A 6,865-nucleotide genomic window follows, 5' to 3' on the forward strand; every position below is an offset into this window, starting at 1 on the left:
AGGCACTATAGCCCGGGGCACAGCAGACGAAAGGTGCCCCAAATGGCTACGTTCACCCATGACGTCACGTCCGCTATAACCCATGATGTCACATCCGCTTATTTCCATGGCGTCTGTCTTACTACACTGTAGCAACTGTAGTCTTACCAGGCCCCGTACACTCTCAAGTTCAACTAATGGCCACAGAGGGCGAAAAAATCGACCGCGCGCCGCTGATAACAAAGCCGACCTATAGCATCACCTCGGGATGCGTTCGTTAGTTCCAACATTTCCCGGCAGAGGCGTCGTAATAAGCGCAATTTTATCTTACAAACTTTCTCTTACAATTACCGAAGCATTTTCTTTTACATAAAAACAGGGCAAAATTATCATTGCTAATTAGATATTGTACTCTTTGTTAGTAAGTTTATTGTTTCTTCGCCATTATGAACGCAAATAGCGTTCAGCATCATCGATCTTTCACGTGACCTCTGGCCTGGATTTAAAATTTTTACCGGTATTTCCGAGTGCACGGCGGCACGGATTCATTCGTTCGTACACTCAAGACTGGTTGCTTCTTTGTTTCTAAAACTAGTTTCTTGCGCTTCTATGTAACTTGGGGTGAAGTTACGTGTTTGCAAGCGGACATGTAAGCCCGGCAGTTGGGTTTCGGTCGTGAGCCATTCGGAACAGGTCTGCATCGAAACGGGAGCTGGATTTTGCTGCGGCTGACAACGGCAATAACGGTGAGTCGTTTAACACCGCTGCTTCAATCGTTATATAATATCCGTCTCATTATCTTCCAGGCGGGCACAAGTTAACGAACTAGATCCTGCATTACATATGGGCAGTGAGGATCTCAGTTGCTGTTTCCTAAATAAACCTTTACTTGCGAGGCTGTCGTTTGGTTTACACACACAACCAGGAAAGAAAGAGCGATATCGGAACGCGCGTCTCATTTTTCATGTTATTGTAGCCGTGGTTGTAGGTGACTGAGTAGCCTTATCAATATACATATTAAACTTTTTTTTCGAGTCGGCCGGCAACGTCTTTCGTCCACAAAACCGAATAATCCTTTGGTAAAATGAAGTGAAAGTACAGAATTTAATGTATTAAACAGTTGCAAGCATGATAATTCACCCATATTTCGTACTTGTTGGTTCCAAATGTTCTTGCTGCTCAGATTGGTTTACCGTAGGGCATTTATTTTTGCAGTAGTGAAGCGGTGCATCACGTTCGTGGAGAAAAATAATGCATCAGTTCTAATAGCTTCATGACTTTCATGCATTTGCTTGAGTAACTAGCAGTGTGATAACTTCTAGAGCATAAATGAACCCACAAATGTTCTCATTTGTGATCTTAATAGTACTTGCGCTGTTGACATGCATTGTAGTTAGGCAGACATCAATTTTATGGGCAATAGCAATATTTATTTAACATGCTGCTTAAGCACCCTAGAATAGACAGTGTACATTTGCATGTGTTCTGTAGTCGCAAATCATTACAACATATATGTCACACCTTTTTGCATTTCATATTGCAAAACTTTGCTTTTTCAATTTCTGATTCAGTCAAAATTTCTGTTCCAGACATGCAGTAATGAGGACGGCACCAGTATAAGGCAACACACTCCACGCACTAAACAGAAGCTGCTGCCTGCTACGACAAGGTCATTGTGTGGACATTGGCTACTACTACAAGGTAAACAACATATGGTTCAGAAATAAATATGTTTGATCTATGCTGTATTGGCTTGCTGTTTGCAGCAGATATGAATGTTTGTTCATATATATGGTTCAGTATAATTGGTTCGAACATATAAAACCCACATAAATTTGGCTAATCTGTGCTGTATCTCACGTGTCACCGTTTTGCCCCAACAGAGTCTATGCCAAACACATCTTGGTCATCACAGGAGCTCCTATCTGCACCAACAGGAAGGGGCTGGAGCCGAATTTGCAAGGCTTTTACACCAAGAACAAAGAAGCACATGCACAAGAATATGGATGAGATATCAAGTCTGCAAAGGACTGTGTTAAGACTGCAAAGAGCTTCAGCCACCATTCCACCAGCACGGACATTTGGCTGAGTCATCCAAGTAACTCAAAAAGGACTTTCTAGAAATTCTTCGTCTTCAGATGCACCTGCAACATCTGACCAAGCACGGACGACGCTGGCCAAAAGATTGAGTTTCATCAGTTCGTCCTTAATCAGCTTCCAAGCCATGTTAATTCCGTTTGTGCGAAGTGTAATTTTTCTTCTATAAATGCAAGCTTTCTCATTGCCCATTTTTGTTAGAGGTTATTCATCCTCATCCAAATATAAAGGTCAACCTTTATATTTGGATATTTCGCTGATACTTAATACCAGTCACTGTCTAGCAGCCTAACATATCTGTAGCAGTATCTTCTAGTGTATGTTGTCATGCGCAATTACTCTCCTGAAATAGCTGATGCAGCATCGGCATGCGTCTTGCATTAACCTATGCACATGTGCTATGCACCATTTTACTTTTCTTGGTGTTTTTAGCCTTCAATGCTTGCAGAGCAGAGTGGCTTCTCTCTTGAATGCAAGCTTTCTCATTTTCCATATTCCTAGTCTCGTTGATGATTGCTCCTCTTCCTTGATAGCCTGTGTCTTTGTGCAAGCTACAGTGAAGTGATTGATTGCAGAATCTGGTTTTGCTGCCACACTTGGTTGTGGTAACTGTGTTACAGATGTGGGGGCCTGGTCAGTTGCATTGGTAAGCAGTCCCTCGAGGTAAGCATTTGCTCCTGCAGTCCGCAAAGCGACATAGACTCCCAGTATACACACACCGTAACTGGTGCGCCCCGTTCGTTCTGGCCTGCTGCAGCCATGGGCAAATTGTGCTTGTGGCCTACCTCGGCCATGATTTGCTCAAAACGGAGACCAGCATATGTGCTTACATGGTTCGAAGTGTATGAAGTTGATAGCCGTATGGGTGGAAAGGCCCGCAAGAATGGCTGCCGAAGGTGATGCCCACAAAAGCGACTTGTCCACATTGCGACAAAGTGGGACACAAAGTGTGAGCCACACATAGCGGCCCCCGAAAGAAAATAAATGTGCAGGTTGGAAAGGAGTTAACGCTAAAATGCCGGGTAGTCCATGTCGCTGTGTTGGTTGCGGCAGCAGATGCCTGCGTCACCTGATTGCTTCGCAATGGAAGTTGCTCATCTTCAACGGCAACTGTTGGTTCAAACAGGTGCAAGGCTCTGTCCAATCTGTTTGTACGGCAGGTTGTCGCTCGTTACCAGACCACCACATGTGACAAAGGCAAGCATTATGCCTGTAAGATGGTTCGTAGCCAATGTATAATGTATTGTCTGAACCTCAAGCGGTGACTGATTGCCGTTTAATTTTGCTGTTATGTCACTTGGTTACGGTCGCAGTTTTATGTTTTTCGAATATTGCTGCCTGGTCGGTTGCACTGGGAAGCAGCCTCTCGAAGTAAGAATTTGATCCTGCAGTCTGCACAGCGACATAGACTCCCAATTTACGCACACCGTGATTCGTGCTCCCCGTTCACCCTTTCCTGCTGCAGCCATGGGCAAATTGTGCCTCTGGCCTTTCTCGGCCGCGATTAGGCATGAACGGAGACCAGCATAAGTGCTTACATGGTCGGACGTGTATGAAGTTGGGTGGAAAGGCCCGCAAAAGTGGCCGATGAAGGTGATGCCCACGAAAGCGACTTGTCCATATTGAGACAATGTGGGACACCAAGTGTGAGCCACACATTAGCGGCCTCCAAAAGAAAAGAAACATGCAGGCTGGAAAGGAGTCAATGCTAAAATGATGGGTAGTCCATGTCGCTGTGTAGGCTGCGGCAGCAGATGCCTGCGTCACCCGACTGCTTTGCACTGCAAATTGCTCATCTTTAACAGCGACTGTCGCCGCAAACAGGTGGGACACTCTGTCCAATCTGTTTCTGCTGCTGGTTGTTGCTCGTTAGTAGACCACCACGTGCGACGAAGTCGGGCACTACGCCTGTAGGTAGGCAGCTCAATGTACCCTAAGAGACCCGTGTATGTGAATGCTCACTGTTGCCATATAGTTCGTCGCCAATGTATAACGTATTGTCTGAACCTCATGCGGTGACTGATTGCTGTTTAATTTTGCTGTTATGTCACTTGGTTATGGTCGCAGTGTTATGTTTTTAGAATATTGCGGCCTGGTAGGTTGCACTGGGAAGCAGTCTCTCGAAGTAAGCATTCGCTCCTGCAGCCTGCACAGCGACATAGACTCCCAATTTTCATGCACCGTGATTCGTGCTCCCCGTTCGCGCTTTCCTGCTGCAGCAATGGGCATATTGTGCCTCTGGCCTTTCTCGGCCGCGATTAGGCATGAACGGAGACCAGCATACGTGCTTACATAGTCCGATGCGTATGAAGTTGATAGCTACATGGGTGGAAAGGCCCGCAAAAGTAGCTGATGGAGGCGATGCCCACGAAAGCGACTTGTCCATAGCGAGACAATGTGAGACACCAAGTGTGAGCCACACATTAGCGGCCCCCGAAAGAAAAGAAACGTGCAGGTTGGAAAGGAGTTAACGCTAAAATGCCGGGTAGTCCATGTCGCTGTGTTGGTTGCGGCAGCAGATGCCTGCGTCACCTGATTGCTTCGCAATGGAAGTTGCTCATCTTCAACGGCAACTGTTGGTTCAAACAGGTGCAAGGCTCTGTCCAATCTGTTTGTACGGCAGGTTGTCGCTCGTTACCAGACCACCACATGTGACAAAGGCAAGCATTATGCCTGTAAGATGGTTCGTAGCCAATGTATAATGTATTGTCTGAACCTCAAGCGGTGACTGATTGCCGTTTAATTTTGCTGTTATGTCACTTGGTTACGGTCGCAGTTTTATGTTTTTCGAATATTGCTGCCTGGTCGGTTGCACTGGGAAGCAGCCTCTCGAAGTAAGAATTTGATCCTGCAGTCTGCACAGCGACATAGACTCCCAATTTACGCACACCGTGATTCGTGCTCCCCGTTCACCCTTTCCTGCTGCAGCCATGGGCAAATTGTGCCTCTGGCCTTTCTCGGCCGCGATTAGGCATGAACGGAGACCAGCATAAGTGCTTACATGGTCGGACGTGTATGAAGTTGGGTGGAAAGGCCCGCAAAAGTGGCCGATGAAGGTGATGCCCACGAAAGCGACTTGTCCATATTGAGACAATGTGGGACACCAAGTGTGAGCCACACATTAGCGGCCTCCAAAAGAAAAGAAACATGCAGGCTGGAAAGGAGTCAATGCTAAAATGATGGGTAGTCCATGTCGCTGTGTAGGCTGCGGCAGCAGATGCCTGCGTCACCCGACTGCTTTGCACTGCAAGTTGCTCATCTTTAACAGCGACTGTCGCCGCAAACAGGTGGGACACTCTGTCCAATCTGTTTCTGCTGCTGGTTGTTGCTCGTTAGTAGACCACCACGTGCGACGAAGTCGGGCACTACGCCTGTAGGTAGGCAGCTCAATGTACCCTAAGAGACCTGTGTATGTGAATGCTCACTGTTGCCATATGGTTCGTCGCCAATGTATGATGTATTGTCTGAACCTCATGCGGTGACTGATTGCTGTTTAATTTTGCTGTTATGTCACTTGATTATGGTCGCAGTGTTATGTTTTTCGAATATTGCGGCCTGGTCGGTTGAACTGGGAAGCAGCCTCTCGAAGTAAGAATTTGATCCTGCAGTCTGCACAGCGACATAGACTCCCAATTTACGCACACCGTGATTCGTGCTCCCCATTCACCCTTTCCTGCTGCAGCCATGGGCAAATTGTGCCTCTGGCCTTTCTCGGCCGCGATTAGGCATGAACGGAGACCAGCATAAGTGCTTACATGGTCGGACCTGTATGAAGTTGGGTGGAAAGGCCCGCAAAAGTGGCTGATGAAGGTGATGCCCACGAAAGCGACTTGTCCATATTGAGACAATGTGGGACACCAAGTGTGAGCCACACATTAGCGGCCTCCAAAAGAAAGAAACATGCAGGCTGGAAAGGTGTCAATGCTAAAATGATGGGTAGTCCATGTCGCTGTGTAGGCTGCGGCAGCAGAAGCCTGCGTCACCCGACTGCTTTGCACTGCAAATTGCTCATCTTTAACAGCGACTGTCGCCGCAAACAGGTGGGACACTCTGTCCAATCTGTTTCTGCTGCTGATTGTTGCTCGTTAGTAGACCACCACGTGCGACGAAGTCGGGCACTACGCCTGTAGGTAGGCAGCTCAATGTACCCTAAGAGACCCGTGTATGTGAATGCTCACTGTTGCCATATAGTTCGTCGCCAATGTATAACGTATTGTCTGAACCTCATGCGGTGACTGATTGCTGTTTAATTTTGCTGTTATGTCACTTGGTTATGGTCGCAGTGTTATGTTTTTAGAATATTGCGGCCTGGTAGGTTGCACTGGGAAGCAGTCTCTCGAAGTAAGCATTCGCTCCTGCAGCCTGCACAGCGACATAGACTCCCAATTTTCATGCACCGTGATTCGTGCTCCCCGTTCGCGCTTTCCTGCTGCAGCAATGGGCATATTGTGCCTCTGGCCTTTCTCGGCCGCGATTAGGCATGAACGGAGACCAGCATACGTGCTTACATAGTCCGATGCGTATGAAGTTGATAGCTACATGGGTGGAAAGGCCCGCAAAAGTAGCTGATGGAGGCGATGCCCACGAAAGCGACTTGTCCATAGCGAGACAATGGGAGACACCAAGTGTGAGCCACACATTAGCGGCCCCCGAAAGAAAAGAAACGTGCAGGTTGGAAAGGAGTGAACGGCTAAAATCTGGGGTAGCCCATGTCGCTGTGTAGGCTCCGGCAGCAGATGCCTGCGTCTCCCGATTGCTTCGCAATGCAATTTGGGCATTTTTAACGGCG

At 47.4% G+C, this 6,865-nt stretch overlaps 1 long non-coding RNA gene across 1 annotated transcript; it reads left to right on the forward strand.

Moving 5' to 3' along the window:
• Window positions 1-532: 532 nt before the first annotated feature.
• On the forward strand, window positions 533-6,664 carry LOC139057166 (uncharacterized). Its single transcript, XR_011512609.1, has 3 exons — window positions 533-725; window positions 1,569-1,680; window positions 1,863-6,664. It is a non-coding gene; the product is annotated as an uncharacterized lncRNA (long non-coding RNA).
• The last annotated feature ends 201 nt before the right edge of the window (window positions 6,665-6,865 follow it).

Source organism: Dermacentor albipictus, chromosome 3 (genome assembly GCF_038994185.2).
Source record: "Dermacentor albipictus isolate Rhodes 1998 colony chromosome 3, USDA_Dalb.pri_finalv2, whole genome shotgun sequence".
Classification (NCBI taxonomy): domain Eukaryota; kingdom Metazoa; phylum Arthropoda; class Arachnida; order Ixodida; family Ixodidae; genus Dermacentor; species Dermacentor albipictus.